The sequence below is a fragment of the Schistocerca nitens genome, chromosome 1 (genome assembly GCF_023898315.1).
Source record: "Schistocerca nitens isolate TAMUIC-IGC-003100 chromosome 1, iqSchNite1.1, whole genome shotgun sequence".
In the NCBI taxonomy this organism is placed as follows: domain Eukaryota; kingdom Metazoa; phylum Arthropoda; class Insecta; order Orthoptera; family Acrididae; genus Schistocerca; species Schistocerca nitens.
Genome location: NC_064614.1, coordinates 796578727 through 796596403, shown reverse-complemented (window position 1 = coordinate 796596403; position 17677 = coordinate 796578727).

Genomic DNA, 17677 nt, shown 5'->3' with positions numbered 1-17677 from the left:
TATCCTGCCATAAATAATGAAACAATATTCCATACATTATCTAAAGTGTTTAAACAATATTCCATACACTGCAATGGATTCCCTCGAAATGACCGATCAACTGAGTCTTTTCCCATCAGTTTCTGGGAGGAGGGAGGGGAAGGGGTTAATTAATTGATGAATTTAATTAAGAAGTCAATCAAATTGATAAGAGTGAGAGGGGCTATTCCAATAACTCAGATCTGAAAGTGTACCTGTAGCAGTTAGGGTAGGGTGGGAGTGGGTTGGATGTTTCCTGAGTGGTTGGGGAAGAGGGAGAGTGGGCTGAGAAACGATAGGTGAAAGACCTGTCAATCAAAAGGAAGGATCCTTTTAGCAGAACAATAGGTTAAGGACCTGTAATTAAAGGAGAACAATAGGTTAATGACCTGTCAATCAAAGGAGAACAATAGATTTGCCCCTGAGTGCATACATGCCTCTGATGCAGGGAACCACACTAACAAACTGCACTGACGCCGGCCTCGTGCCCATACTTACACAGTACACAAACCTGTAAAACGTGTTCGTAGTCTTCCGCATGTAGCACTTTCTTAAGTGACCACGAAAAACAAATGATGTCAGGGGATGACCTCCAGATGTTAGCCAAATCCAAGTTCATCCCTTCGATTCACATAGAGTACAGCGTGAATCATCTCTCCAAATCAGTTTCGATCCATCGACTGTCCAGTGGCGTCGCTCTTTACACCACATCAGGCGTCGTTACTCTTTGAATACAGAAATTTACGTCTTGTGAGGAGGTGCTAGACAGCTGTACTCGAATTTTTGAACTCCCTACGCACAGTTATTGTGCTAACTGGACTGCTGGTAGCACGGCGATCCTCGCGAGTGGATACTTCCGCTGATGTCACGTGGCTATTGACAGCCACTCTCCTCAACGCTCGACGTTCCACCTCCATCAGAACATGATGTCTGTCCAGTCTTACTTTAACTGTAGTAATTCTTCACATTTCTACTTCTCAGTTACGTCAGCAACAGTCGGCATGGGCAGCCTCAGATGGATTGAAATGTCCTTGATGGGTTTGTTAGACTACATCCAGTGACCAGTCCGCGTTCGAAGACACCGACCAGTCCTGAATGACCCATTCTGCTGTCATTGCTTCTCTGCTGACAACACAGTACTCGCCACATCCTTCCATACGTCTCTTACGATGTCTAGTAGTCAATTCTGTATTAAATATGGGTACCTGAATACTTAAGATCGGATAGTACACATTATACAGTGTTCGTGATGGAGAATACCTTTCTCTGACGTCTTGATTCACAGGGTTGTTAAATTTCATTTGATTTGTTCTTATTCCTCCTAGAATCAATAAATGTGTTCCGAAGTGTTTCATTCTTAACTCTGTGGAAAGCCATGTCACACTCGCCAAATAAAATTTTATTAAAATACTTTTCGTTTTTTGGACAGCAAAATGTTCGCGAAAATAAAATTTCCAGTGACTTTGCTATTCTGAATCAATGTTGAGCTTCTAATGTAACGTTTCTACAGTTAGTATCAACCAATTATTCAGTATTTTGGTATATATTTGATAGGAAATTTTGTACAAGCTTATGCCCCTAAGGTTGGTGATCTAATGACTTTATATTCACTGGGACCACAGCGCAAATGTATCAGTGAAGTTTGGTAGTCTACGGATAGATCCGTCCGGAGCATACTACCCACTTCTTCGTTGCCGGCCGCGGTGGTCTCGCGGTTCTAGGCGCGCAGTCCGGAACCGTGCGACTGCTACGGTCGCAGGTTCGAATCCTGCCTCGGGCATGGCTGTGTGTGATGTCCTTAGGTTAGTTAGGTTTAAGTAGTTCTAAGTTCTAGGGGACTGATGACCACAGCAGTTGAGTCCCATAGTGCTCAGAGCCATTTGAACCACTTCTTCGTTTATTTCGTGGTTATTTAGTTCCACTAATTACTTCCAAGAGTTCTAATATGGTGAACCGTGGATGTCCGTACAAATTTATCCAAGATAGCCCAAGATTCTCAAATTGCCGCTTTTGACAGGAAGTACACAAAACTTAGTGTATCTTTAATAGATACGCACAAAATGTTTTCAGTTGTTTATTTTGTTATCTAAACGGTATGCATGTTCATTAGAATATGCAAATTACACCCTTTTTATTATTAATATGAATATGAATGGCATCTCCTTGATTCAACAGTCTGAAAATACGTTCTTCATATGGTTAAACACTATGCACTAAACAAGTTTCTTTGTCAGTGTAAATTAGAAATCTGAATTAGAAAAGAAAAGGACGACCGAGATAAATCTGTTGCATAACAATAGAGCCAGCCAGCCAGAAAGCATAGATTAATATTTTCCAAAGTAGAGAAACGGGGAATAGACTTTAACAAGTGCTTGTTAAACAATGATGAGATCTGTAACACCTTATTTGCTTACGAAACCTCAATCTGACAACGGCGTTCTACGTTGCACAAAAAAAAAGCATTACTCTCACATATTGTGTTCAGTCGCAGCGGGGTACAATCTGTGCATACTGAAGGGTTATAGTGTTAGTGATTCATTTGTCACGGTAGTCGGCGATCAGATGGCGCTCAGGAGCCCTCTCTGTGGACCCTCTGTGTTGACTCTATAGGCAGTAACTGTGCTGAGGTCAGAGGTGAACGGTATTTGCAACATTCGTTCTAGGGTACAACCATGCCCCACCGACGAGTAAGCATACCTGTTGAACAGCGTCATTCATTTGAACGGGATCGCATTGTGAGCCTGCGACGAGCTGGATGGATGTATCGACATATTGCTGCACATATTGAGCATGACGTATCGGTAGTGTGTCGCTGATTTCAGCAGTCGACTGTGGAACATTTCCAAACTGTAGATGAGTTTCTGGTTCAAATGGTTCAAATGGCTCTGAGCACTATGGGACTCAACTGCTGTGGTCATAAGTCCCCTAGAACTTAGAACTACTTAAACCTAACTAACCTAAGGACGGCACACAACACCCAGCCATCACGAGGCAGAGAAAATCCCTGACCCCGCCGGGAATCGAACCCGGGAACCCGGGCGTAGGAAGCGAGAACGCTACCGCACGACCACGAGATGCGGGCATGAGTTTCTGGACGTCGACGTAGTACAGACGCCCGTCAAGATCGACGCATTGTTTTTGAGCAGCGATGGCCGACCGAACATCATCCATGGACGACATCCTTGCGCATGTTCCACCTGCTGCTTCCATCAGGATTATAATCCTGTGTGCCTCTGCCCAGGCTACCACTCTCACCACAACACCGCCAGTCGTCTCTACTTTGGTGTCGTGAAAGAGCTGACTGGGGAGTGGAATGCCACTCTGTTGTCTTCAGTGACGAGAGTACCGTGTCTCTGCGTGCCAGTGATAGACGTGCACGCGTAGGGCAGTTCCTTCCCAGGATTCATGGTGTGGGCGGGCAATCAGTAACAACGTGATGTCAAATTTGGTGTTTCTGCAGAGTAAAGTACCCAGTGCTCGCTACATTGCACAGGCTGTTGTCCCAGTCCTACTGCCATTTCTTTGACAGGAGGGTGCTTTTCCAGCAGGACAATGCACGTCCACACACGAGGCTGAGACGCAACGTGCTCTTTGTGGTGTGCAACAACTGCCCTGCCCAGCAAGATCACGAAATCTCTCGCCAATTGAACACATACGGGGCACGGTGAAGAGGGACCTTACTCGTTCTCCAAGGCGTGCAAGAACCATTGCCGAATTGCAACGTAAGGCGCAAGATGTTTTGGACAATTTATTGCAGGATGCCGTTCGTCACCTTCTCGGTTCCATGCGAGGATACATGCCTGCGTTGCCACCAGAGGAGGTGCACTGTGTATTGTTTCGAATGTTTGGGCACCCTTTACTGTGACATGTATGTTTCATTAGGTCTGAATTTGTTGTCATATACTGCTACAGTGAAGGACTACCTGTCCCAAGCCTTGTCAATAAAACGCCATTCTCACTGAGTGTGTTCCAATTTTTTCGGCAGAGTATTATTTACTGTTAACTGGCATAATTAGAATATGTCTGAAAGCACCGTTTTAGGATTCACTGGATAGAATTCTAAACCAGATCGGCGAAAATACTTTGTCCAAAAGTCTGGGCTCTGAGCACTATGGGACTTAACATCTGAGGTCATTAGTCCTCTAGAACTTAGAACTACTTAAACCTAACTAACCTAAGGACATCACACACATCCATGCCCGAGGCAGGATTCGAACCTGCGGCCGCAGCGGTCGCGCAGTTCTGGAGTGAAGCGCCTAGAACCGCTCGACCAAAGCGGCCGGCCAAAAGTCTGGCACTCAGTTTTAATCTGCCAGGAAGTTTCATATCAGCGCGCGCTCTGCTGTAGAGTGAAAATTTCGTTCCGATAATAATAAATTGATTAACAATAATGAAATATATAAAACATCTTAACATAATAATAATTTTTAAATCAGTCCTTAGTACATCGCTTAGCATGACGTCAAAGAAAGTGCAATTCAGAGTATTTCACCAAGCAGCACGATTATGAACAGAGGTTTGCAGACTGTGACTATGCGAGCGTGTAAATGACGGGAATAGTTTTTCTTTTAGTGGCTTCCGGCCACGTTCAGAAAGGCAATGTTTCTGCTTTTTTTCCCCTTTAGTTCGGTGGAGGGACTTTCCCCTTTTATCTTGTCTTAGTCAGCTTCCTGTACTTTGATGGTTCTACTAGTGAAATCACGAACCATGTCACATTTATTGTTGGCAGCATCTGCTGTCCGACTCTCAATGTGTGCCTTTACCTGCGTGGAATGTTACCGATAATACGGAAGCGTATCTGTGTGGGAAGCTCTGATGCACGCAAACTGAAAAGTACTACAGCCGTTGGACGAATGTATGTAAACACCAAACACGCAACACATTCGACACATTACCATGCCTAATAGGGTGTAAGAAACCCGTAGCACCGAGCGAGGTGGCGGAGTGGTTAGCACACTGGACTTGCATTCGGGAGGACGACGGTTCAATCCCGCGTCCGGCCATCCTGATTTAGGTTTTCCGTGATTTCCCTGAATCGGTTCAGGCAAATGCCGGGATGGTTCCTTTGAAAGGGCACGGCCGCTTTCCTTCCCCGTCCTTCCCTAATCCGATGAGACCGATGACCTCGCTGTTTGGTCTCTTCCCCGAAACAACCCAACCCAACCCGTCGCCACTCAAAAACTGCTTATGGTTTTTTAATGGAAAGTTATATCATTCTTCCTGCGAAATAGTGGCAAGCTCGGTATCGATGATGGAGGCAGATAGCGATATGCGATCTTTTCTCCAAAGCAGACCACAAAGGCTCAATAATATTGAGAACTGGTGACGGTGGTGCCCAGGGGAGGTGCGACAGACAGTTCAACCTGGTGCTCACAAAATCAGTCCTGGTCCATGCGAACTTTGTGGCCAGGCGCCCTGTCATCTTGGAACACAGCATCATCACTGGAGAACAAACAATGTGCCATGGGATGGACCCGATCAGCAAAAATAGTCACATAATCCATGGCAGTAATTCGACCTTGCAGAGTAACTATAGGTCCCGAGGAATACCACGATATGTTTGTCCAAACCATCCCCGAACCGCCTCCGTATTTCACTCTTTGGACGTAAATTCGGACAGAAGTTGGAAAAAGTGCGAAAAAAGACTCATCCACCCAAATGAATTTCTTTCATTGCTCCACAGTCCAGCCTGTGTGGCTTCGGCACCTCGTTTTCCTGTTACGGGCATGCGCATCACAGATGATTGGTTTCGGAATTCAAGCTCACACTCCAATTTCCTGCTTATGGAGCTCAGGGTTCGCTAGTGCGACATTCAATTCTGCAGTGACTTTTACAGCTGTTGTTATGAACGTCTGTCACGATTACTCAACACACACTTTCATCCGCGTTGTGACTTGCGGCTGATGTCTTTCCGCTTTCCCTACATGCGGTATAAATATTCGATACGGCGCCTCTTGAAGCACCGAATACTTCGACTACCTTGGTTACGGAAGACCGCACCATACGAGCACCAACAATATTCCCATATTCGAATTCACTTAGCTCCGACATAACACACTCACAACTACGGAGAACACTGTTCTGACCACGACAGACATTTGCAACGTACTGAGAAAAATGCAGAGCTGCCGTTGGTGGTCAAATGCAACGGCGGAAACTCCAGGCTTGACTAGCATATTTTGTATTTACTGTATATGCAAGCAGGCATTTCTCGCGGTTTTCCATATTTTTGTCCAACCCTCTGTATACTGTCTTAAATGTACGAGTAGCTTCTAATTGTTCGAATTCCTTGTCATTTTCGAAAATCTTACTTTTCATGCTATTAATTCTCTGAATGTTAACTGTGAAATTTGGAAATAAACGCTCTACTAAAATGTTTCTTTTATGGAAGGAGTGTAATGACCCCGCCGCCCCCTTGGATGCGCGCCTGATTGCGGACGGACGTCGGGCAGTTAACGCTGCAGACATGTTTATGTTGTGCTGAGAATATTGTGGCTGGAATCCGCGTGCCATGGTGTTACGCCGGTGTTTTTCTAAGCTCGATAGAGAAGTGCCAGGAAGCGACACAGACAAGATTGGAGATGTATGAATGCAGAGTCTCGCGGCGATAACATTGAATAAAATGTTCTCGGGTTTCCAACCGCGTCAATTGCTTAAAACTACAAGCAACTGACGCGGTTGGAAACCCGAGAACATTTTATTCAAGATTGGAGATTCTTTATTTCAGATTTTCGTTGTAACGTTTTGCATCCATCTTGACTGCAGGACAGTGCCTTAATCGCCGCCGCACCGAGGCACTGACAATTTCCCGTGAACAGAGTATTTCCCGTCACGCTCGGCGATGACAATTCGTGATTTAGTCAAAGCGCAGACAACAGTTGCCAGAAAATCGTGAGAATTTTGTAATGAATAGTCAATAATCCCAGATTCCAGCAGCAGGCAAATGCTTCCTCTTGCTCTCACCTGCGAATGCCTTTGAAGCCAACTCAGTTTTCTGTAGAGATCGTTACAAGGAGTTCAGCAACACTGAGCACTTTTTACTAAACAATGTAATCGTTGTAGTTTCAAAGCTGAGTTAATTACCAGAGTATCTCTGCCCTGTGTTTCCCAACGTTTCGTAATTTTGTAGACGTTATAACGATGTCCCCAAATACAATGTGTTATTTGTAGTGTCAAAAATATTGATGATAAAACTGACGTCTTTCCCGCTTCAGCTACATGTGGTAAATATTTATAGCAATTTATTTCAGTGTATCTGTGTCAAATTTATTTCCAAATATTCACACAAGTTTATTTATTTTCTGCAAAGTTTAGGAGATTGTGACGACGCGCACTTCGAACTGCGCACTGCAGGGCGATGGGCTGATTTAGTCGACGGCCGGCGACCGTGAGAAGTGGGAATCCACAGCGTCAAGAGCCTCGATTCGCTTTATTACAATAATAAAAAAAGAACTGAAATGAAAAACCTTGTAACTGATCCTGCACTTGACGCAATATAAACGTTTGGTTTCTTCAAATGGTTCAAATGGCTCTGAGCACTATGGGACTCAACTGCTGAGGTCATAAGTCCCCTAGAACTGAGAACTACTTAAACCTAACTAACCTAAGGACAACACACACATCCATGCCCGAGGCAGGATTCGAACCTGCGACCGTAGCGGTTCCAGACTGTAGCGCCAGAACCGCTCGGCCACCAGCGGCCGGCTTGGTTTCTTCAGTATGAGAGAAATTTCACCATATATCTTACAGAAAATAATCACTGATCTTGAGAAGATTTACCCGGAACAAAAAGCGAGAATTCTGTGTATTTTATTCCAAGAACATTAACTATTTCGCATGCCTGCATCTGAAATTAATGGAATGTCACACACAAAAAATAGAAAAATAAAATGTGGACTGAAAATATTATTCTCGTGTGCCTCTGAACTTAGAATATATCATCATTGCTCGATAGTCATCTCTGACTTAATAATTACGAAGTTTTGTTTTACAAGTGAAAGTAATAACTCTGTTCTCTACTCAGAATTTTCCGCTGAACCTGAAAATTTACGAGAAAACTACGTGAAACCTATAAAAGAGCTAATAGTTTTTCGCACGTGATAAGATGGGAAAATAATTTATTACATGAGGTATGTCGTCGAGCTCCCGAGAAGTCTGACGCCGATAAATTTATATAAAAAAGCACCAACATTAATTTCAAGGGAAACACTACATATTTCACTAACATAGCAAACCATTTTTAAAGTTTAAAGTTTGAGCTTCTTTCTTTTGCATCTGTAGCTGATACTCTGTATTCGTTTCCGCATTTAGTTGGTTTTTGACGGTGACGGTGAAAGTGTTACCAGGTACGTTTCCTTCTTCTGAATGCTCATTTGATATAATATGATCCGCCGCGTCAGACGACTAGATGTACTTCTCCTTGTAAACTAACACTTCTATTTTCTGAGCTGTTGGCCCAGAAACTATTCGATTAGACTGTACTTCGTGAACACCAGGAAGATAATAATATGTAATATATTGAAGACCAGTCATCTGTATTGCTGTCGAATGTAAAATAATTCCCATGAAAGCAACATTAAATATTGTGCAACCTTTTTCCTGGCTCTTCATCATAAATATCAAACGCTGGCACTGTATTGCATAAAGAGTAGATCGTGTTATGACCGTGTCAGTTACGAGCTAAGTTGTGACCACGGCAGGGGCAGTTTACTGCTGACGAAGAGGAAAAGGTTATTCCCTGAGCTCAGTTTAAATTTGGAGCTGACTAGGCGAGGATACCGAGAACGCTTCATACATGGTAAGAGCTTGGCTATACGAGTCGCCGTCAGTTGTTCTTTACTGACTGTATGTCGTCTTGGTTAATCTACTACGGCGTTGATGAGCGAACGATTATTTTACTTTACTGAGAACCAACGACAGATACCGTTTACGAGAAACCTTTCAAGAAAGTAACTCACGAGACTCCATGTCATGGTAGGTAGAAGCATAAGCATTCCAGCATCTGCTGAACAACAGATGTGAAACGGTATGTGCACCATACCATTTCCTGTTACGACTCATTACCTCTGGTGCATTTCTCTTATAAGGGTACCGCACCTACACATTATCATCGATTTCGTCCAGATTTATCGCATACAAGGAGTGATCAAACAGAATTGGGAATTTTTTAATTTCGAGGACTTTATATACTCGATTATCGGAGATTTTTATTTTGGTGGTGCACGTGGTTTGCATTTCCAGCTGTTATGAATATTTTGTGTATTGTTGATAATCGAAAAGTTATACGTGTTTTCGCGTTCCCGGCGAATTTTTACTTTCGAAAAAGATGGATCGAAGAATTTACATTAAATTTTACTTTGAAAATGGAGTAAAGTGAAGCACTGCATTCGGAATGTTGTCTGTGGCTTTTGACGAATCTACCTTGAGTAATTCAAGAGTTTGCGAGTGTATAAACGTTTCAAACAGGGTCGAGAAGACGTTGAACACGACCATTGCCCTGGACGCCCTAGCACATAAGTTACTCACAGAAATGTGGAAAAAGTAAAGAAAATTGTTCCGGAAAATTGCCAAAGCACAATCAGAGATGTTGCTGATGATGTCGCTATATCCTTTGTCTCACGTCAACTTCTTCGGATGTTTTAAGCATGAACAGTGTAGCAGCAAAGCTTGTTCCGAAATTCTTGAATTTCCACCAAAAACGACGTCGCGTAGACATCGCCCAGGAGTTGCTGAATAAATGGAGTCGACAACGATCCAGAACTTCTAAAGAAGGTTATAACAGGTGGTGAAACATGGGTATACGGATATGATACCGAGACAAAAATTGCCGTTACTTTTTGATCACATCTCGTACGCAGGGATTGACTAGAAGTGAAAGTGACAGAAGTGAGAGCACCAGATGGCCGAGCGTTTAGCAAAGAACAGCGTTTTTGGTGCGGGCCGGGCGAGACATCAGTCATTCGAGTTAGTATTAAAAAAAATCCCTCTGGGAGAAAACAAATATTCATTTTCTGATTTTCTATTTTCAACTTACTTACACTGCAAATAAACCGAAGTAATTATATTCAGCCGGCCGGTGTGGCCAGGCGGTTCTAGGCGCTTCAGTCTGGAACCGCGTGACCGCTACGGTCGCAGGTTCGAATCCTGCCTCGGGCATGGATGTGTGTGATGTCCTTAGTTAGTTAGGTTTAAGTAGTTCTAAGTTCTATGGGACTGATGGCTACAGATGTTAAGTCCCATAGCCCTCAGAGTCATTTGAACCATTTGAACCAATTATATTCAGTAATATTTTCAAAAATGGTATGAAAAGGAATGGCAAAAGAAAATTTGGGGCTGCAAGTAAATTACCAAGAAAAGATTGTACTTACAGCTCCACGAGGACTCTGCAAATAACTTTCGAAGGAGGGATTGTAATTAAAACGTCCCATCAGACACATGTTTTTGTATTTTACGTCATATAACAATAGGTGACAATTAATATTGTCATAGAATTTCTCAGTTATTGACTATTTGTACTTTTATTCTGTAACAAATTATTATTAGATACTATATGGAGCACTCAGTATATTCAGATCCTTTTGCTTAGATATTAACTACGTCCAAACTTTTTACATTTAGAGCGAGTATATCCAGTTTTACCCCCATGAACCATGGACCTTGCCGTTGGTGGGGAGGCTTGTGTGCTGTACCGTAGGTGCAGCCACAACGGAGGGGGATCTGTTGAGAGGCCAGACAAACATGTGGTTCCTGAAGAGGGGCAGCAGCCTTTTCAGTAGTTGCAGGGGCAACAGTCTGGATGATTGACTGATATGGCCTTGTAACACTAACCAAAACGGCCTTGCTGTGCTGGTACTGCAAACGGCTGAAAGCAAGGGGAAACTACAGCCGTAATTTTTCACGAGGGCATGCACCTTTACTGTATGGTTTAATGATGATGGCGTCCATTTGGGTAAAATATTCCGGAGGTAAAATAGTCCCCCATTCGGATCTCCGAGCGGGGACTACTCAAGGAGGACATTGTTATCAGGAGAAAGAAAACTGGCGTTCTACGTATCGGAGCGTGGAATGTCAGATCACTTAATCGGGCAGGTAGGTTAGAAAATTTAAAAAGAGAAATGTTTAGGTTAAAATTAGATATAGTGGGAATTAGTGAAGTTCGGTGGTAGGAGGAAGAAGACTTCTGGTCAGGTGACTACAGGGTTATAAACACAAAATCAAATAGGGGTAATGCAGGAGTAGGTTTAATAATGAATAAAAAATAGGAGTGCGGGTAAGCTACTACCAACAGCATAGTGAACGCATTATTGTGGCCAAGATAGATACGAAGCCCACGCCTACCACGGTAGTACAGGTTTATATGACAACTAGCTCCGCAGATGACGGAGAGATTGATGAAATGTATGATAATATAAAATAAATTATTCAGATAGTGAAGGGAGGCGAAAATTTAATAGTCAAGAGTAACTGGAACTCGATAGTAGGAAAAGGAAGAGAAGGAAACGTAGTAGGTGAATATGGAATTGGGTTAAGGAATGAAAGAGGAAGCTGCCTGGTAGAATTTTGCACTGAGCATAACTTAATCATAGCCAACACTTGGTTCAAGAATCATAAAAGAAGGTTGTATACATGGAAGAAGCCTGGAGATACTGGAAGGTCTCAGACAGATTATATAATGGTAAGACAGAGATTCAGGAACCAGGTTTTAAATTGTAAGACATTTCCAGCGGCAGATGTGGACTCTGACCACAATCTATTGGTTATGAACTGTAGATTAAAACTGAAGAAACTGCAAAAAGGGAGGAATTCGAGGAGCTGGGACCTGCGTAAACTGAAAGAATCAGAGGTTGTACACAGCTTCAGGGAGAGCATTATGGAACGATTGACAAGAATGGGGGAAAGAAATACAGTAGAAGAAAAATGAGTAGCTTTGAGGGATGAAGTAGTGAAGGTAGCAGAGGATCAAGTAGGTAAAAAGACGAGGGCTAGTAGAAATCCCTGGGTAACAGAAGAGATATTGAATTTAATTGATGAAAGGAGAAAATTTAAAAACGCAGTAAATGAAGCAGGCAAAAAGGAATACAAACGTCTCAAAAATGAGATCGACAGGAAGTGCAAAATGGCAAAGCAGGGATGGCTAGAGGACAAATGTAAAGATGTAGAGGCGCATATCACTAGGGGTAAGACAGATACTGCCTACAGGAAAACTAATGAGACCTTTGGAGAAAAGAGAACCACTTGCATGAATATCAAGAGCTTAGATGGAAACCCAGTTCTAAGCAAAGATGGAAAAGCAGAAAGGTGGAAGGAGTATATAGAGGGTCTATACAATGGCGTTGTTCTGGAGGACAATAGTATAGAAATGGAAGAGAATGTAGATGAAGGTGAAACAGGAGATATGATACTGCGTGAAGAGTTTGACAGAGCACTGAAAGACCTAAGTCAAAACAAGGCCCTGGGAGTAGACAACATTCCATTAGAACTACTGACAGCTCTGGGGGAGCCAGGCCTAACAAAACTCTACCATCTGGTGAGCAAGATGTATGAGACAGGCGAAATACCCACAGACTTCAAGAAGAATATAATAATTCCAATCCCAAAGAAAGCAGGTGGTGACAGATGTGAAAATTACCGAACTATCGGTTTAATAAGGTACGGCTGCAAAATACTAACACGAATTCTTTACAGACGAATGGAAAAACTGGTAGATGCCCTCCGACTTATCTTAGAAGCTAGATTAAGGAAAGGCAAACCTACATTTCTGGCATTTGTAGACTTAGAGAAAGCCTTTGACAATGTTGACAGGAATACGCTCTTTCAAATTCTGAAGGTGGCAGGGATGAACATCAACAAAAGCAAAACGAGGATAATGGAATGTAGTCGAATTAAATCGGGTGACGCTGCGGAAATTAGATTAGGAAATGAGACGCTTAAAGTAGTAAATGAGTTTTGCTATTTGGGGAGCAAAATAACTGATGATGGTCGAAGCAGAGAGGATATAAAATGTTGACTAGCAATGGGAAGGAAAGCGTTTCTGAAGAAGAGAAATTTGTTAGTATTGAGTATAGATTTAAGTGTCAGGAAGTCGTTTCTGAAAGTATTTGTATGGAGTGTAGCCATGTATGGAAGTGAAACATGGACTATAAATAGTTTGGACAAGAAGAGAATAGAAGCTTTTGAAATGTGGTGCTACAGAAAAATGCTGAAGATTAGATGGGTAGATCACATAACTAATGAGGAGGTATTGAATAGAATTGGGGAGAAGAGAAATTTGTGGCACAACTTGACTAGAAGAAGGAATCGGTTGGTAGGGCATATTCTGAGGCATCAAGGGATCGCCAATTTAGTATTGGAGGGCAGCGTGGAGGGTAAAAATCGTAGAGGGAGACCAAGAGATGAATACACTAAACAGATTCAGAAGGTTGTAGGTTGCAGTAGGTACTGAGAGATGAAGAAGCTTGCACAGGATAGAGTAGGATGGAGAGCGGCATCAAACCAGTCTCTGGACACAAGACCACACTCACACATATCCAGTTTTGTTTTTCTGCGCGATCAAAGTCGGCAAGATTTTCGTTTAGCTTGTTTAGATGTTCCTTCCATGACGGCAGTCAAAATGGATGGAGTTTGGAGTTGCTGGGGGCTAGAATTCCTGAGTGATACCACTTTCATTATAAAAGACCGTCGAGAGATGGTTACCAACTTTTACAAGGTGTGGCCAGATCATAGCCAGATCTAAAATGTTACAGAAAACGTGATGGGCCGGCACCTTTTCATGGCTCCTACGATGTGCTTGCTTGACATTTCATCTACACTCCTGGAAATTGAAATAAGAACACCGTGAATTCATTGTCCCAGGAAGGGGAAACTTTATTGACACATTCCTGGTCTCAGATACATCACATGATCACACTGACAGAACCACAGGCACATAGACACAGGCAACAGAGCATGCACAATGTCGGCACTAGTACAGTGTATATCCACCTTTCGCAGCAATGCAGGCTGCTATTCTCCCATGGAGACGATCGTAGAGATGCTGGATGTAGTCCTGTGGAACGGCTTGCCATGCCATTTCCACCTGGCGCCTCAGTTGGACCAGCGTTCGTGCTGGACGTGCAGACCGCGTGAGACGACGCTTCATCCAGTCCCAAACATGCTCAATGGGGGACAGATCCGGAGATCTTGCTGGCCAGGGTAGTTGACTTACACCTTCTTGAGCACGTTGGGTGGCACGGGATACATGCGGACGTGCATTGTCCTGTTGGAACAGCAAGTTCCCTTGCCGGTCTAGGAATGGTAGAACGATGGGTTCGATGACGGTTTGGATGTACCGTGCACTATTCAGTGTCCCCTCGACGATCACCAGTGGTGTACGGCCAGTGTAGGAGATCGCTCCCCACACCATGACGCCGGGTGTTGGCCCTGTGTGCTTCGGTCGTATGCAGTCCTGATTGTGGCGCTCACCTGCACGGCGCCAAACACGCATACGACCATCATTGGCACCAAGGCAGAAGCGACTCTCATCGCTGAAGACGACACGTCTCCATTCGTCCCTCCATTCACGCCTGTCGCGACACCACTGGAGGCGGGCTGCACGATGTTGGGGCGTGAGCGGAAGACGGCCTAACGGTGTGCGGGACCGTAGCCCAGCTTCATGGAGACGGTTGCGAATGGTCCTCGCCGATACCCCAGGAGCAACAGTGTCCCTAATTTGCTGGGAAGTGGCGGTGCGGTCCCCTACGGCACTGCGTAGGATCCTACGGTCTTGGCGTGCATCCGTGCGTCGCTGCGGTCCGGTCCCAGGTCGACGGGCACGTGCACCTTCCGCCGACCACTGGCGACAACATCGATGTTCTGTGGAGACCTCACGCCCACGTGTTGAGCAATTCGGCGGTACGTCCACCCGGCCTCCCGCATGCCCACTATACGCCCTCGCTCAAAGTCCGTCAACTGCACATACGGTTCACGTCCACGCTGTCGCGGCATGCTACCAGTGTTAAAGACTGCGATGGAGCTCCGTATGCCACGGCAAACTGGCTGACACTGACGGCGGCGGTGCACAAATGCTGCGCAGCTAGCGCCATTCGACGGCCAACACCGCGGTTCCTGGTGTGTCCGCTGTGCCGTGCGTGTGATCATTGCTTGTACAGCCCTCTCGCAGTGTCCGGAGCAAGTATGGTGGGTCTGACACACCGGTGTCAATGTGTTCTTTTTTCCATTTCCAGGAGTGTATCACATCTGAGCCGAATTCGGTGTTGTTATTAAAATTGACTGTTTCTGAAGTTTTCTTTTCTGCAGCCTCATCGATTGTTTCACTGGAGGGTGTAAATGAAATCAAATGATTGCCTGCCATTGTTGGCCCGGACGTGTCAGTCGGGTTCGGCCGCCAAATGCAAGTCTTATTTCAGTCGGCGCCACACTGGGCGATTTGCGGCCGATGATGAGGACAACACAACACCCAGTCCCCGAGCGGAGAAAATCTGCGACCCAGCCGGCAATCGAACCTGGGTCCACTGCATGGGAGGCAAGCACGTTACCACCCAGCTATGCAGGCGGACACTGGAGGGTAGAGAACTAAGAATACACACATTTTTCTCTGTCTTCCCTTCGTAAGAGGTTAGAGTAATATCATCAGCCTTGTAAATAACACTTGAGTGAAGTACGTCTTGTCTTTTTGACACGGATTGTGGGACTCTCCTTACACTCTTCTTCAAAGTGCCAGCAATGCTTGCATCCCTCTTTTTTACCTCTATTTCCAGCTTGAGAGAACTGAAGAGGCTGTCTGATGTAACATTTATCCACTTTCGTTAGTATTATCCCATGAGACGTAGCGCAATTTGTCCTCTCAGGCTAGTATTCGTAGGTCTCGTTTTTTCCCAAATACGTTCAGAACATGTCTGACTTTAGCGTCTGTGTGCAGCCAATACTTTATGCCGTACTTGCCAGGTTTGACACTCATTACTCGGGATTTTATTGCATATAACTGCTCATCCACAGTTAGGAGTTCGGGTGATTTGTAACATGCAATGCAGTTATCTATTAACATGTACCAGATTTCAGATGTCAAACAAAACGGACAGCGTCTTTACGTTCCTAGCGAAGTAATCACGTGATTTCTAAATTATTTTTCTCGCCATTGTTTGAGACAAAAAGGTGGGATCACACTCACTACGCCACAGATTTCTCATTCACAGACTCTACACACCACATGCCCCACGAGAGTACAATATGGCAACAAATGCTTCCACCTCCTCCGAATTTAAATTCCGCAAAAATCAATGAGTATGTAGGAAGAGCGGTACTGGAAGGTGCGTATACGGAATAATATACACTGGTACTGAGTAGACAATTCTATAATTTATAAGTTGGAGATACAGAGCGAATTGAAATCAGAGACGTTGCAGTTGCCTACTGCTCAGGGCAGTGATGTCAATATTTACTGCGAGAGCCGATAAACAGTCGCTATGTCACCAAAAGTAAAATGCATGCTTCAATTTCAGAGCATCTTTTCACCAGGTACGACATATTTTCACTAATGAATAGCGAAGTACACTAGCTGGGGATTCTTGCCTAACAGCAAGCTATGCATGCCCTGTAGGTGCAGCAGACTGTCCAATAAAGTTTTCCTGACCCTTCCTGAAAAGTTTGTAAGTGCAGTGCCTGTCCATGCTGTTCCATCTGTCCCAGAATCTTAGTGCCCAATATTAGCTCTGCTTTCAACATATTGTCTGGGGTGAAGTTGATCTATTTTGGACTTAATTATTTCTCAAACAAATGAAATAAATGTATTGGTTTTTCTTTCAGAGGACGAGAGTTAAGCTATAGTAATAAAATTTTTGGTCTTTATTACCTTTTGCTCTAACAGATAGTAAATTCTTAAAAAAAGAAAGAAACTGCGAATGTCATCACCCCACCTGGTGGTGAAGTTGACCGAATATCCATTAAATGATAACTGTGGATTGTCCATGACTCTAGGGTGATTTCATTGTTCTGAAACTTCATCAATAATCCAGTAATAATTGCAGCATAGTAATTAACTTTTAATAATAATTTCAGAGTTACATACAAAGAAAGCTTAAGAATAAAAATGTGATCCGAGATTTGTTTTACGAAATTCGAAAAAAAGCCAGTAAAACTGGCTGTTCATCTTTTGTTTTACCAAGCTGGCATGAACACTATGCATCAGGGCTCCTTTGGGAGTACTGCCCTCGGGTAGCCTTGTTAATGCTTATTTTACCATTTACAATATATGTGAGACACAGTTCTAAAATATGCAGACTATATTTCTTCAATTCGCCCCACTTACATTTCTTCGCAAGAGGTATTTTCAGCCGGCCATTGTGGCCGAGCGGTTCTAGGCACTTCAGTCTGAAACCGCGCGACTGCTATGGTCGCAGGTTCGAATCCTGCCTCGGGCATGGATGTGTGTGATGTCCTTAGGTTAGTTAGGTTTAAGTAGTTCTAAGTTCTAGGGGACTGATGACCTCAGATGTTTAAGTCCCATAGTGCTTAGAGCCATTTGAACCAGGTATTTTCATACTGACAGCTCTTAGATTTCAACTGTGTGAAGCAACAAACAGAACTGGGAGCTATGTGACAAATTCACAAGCTGACATACACTTACAACAAGGACTTCCATACTCCACCAGCAGACTGTTACAGA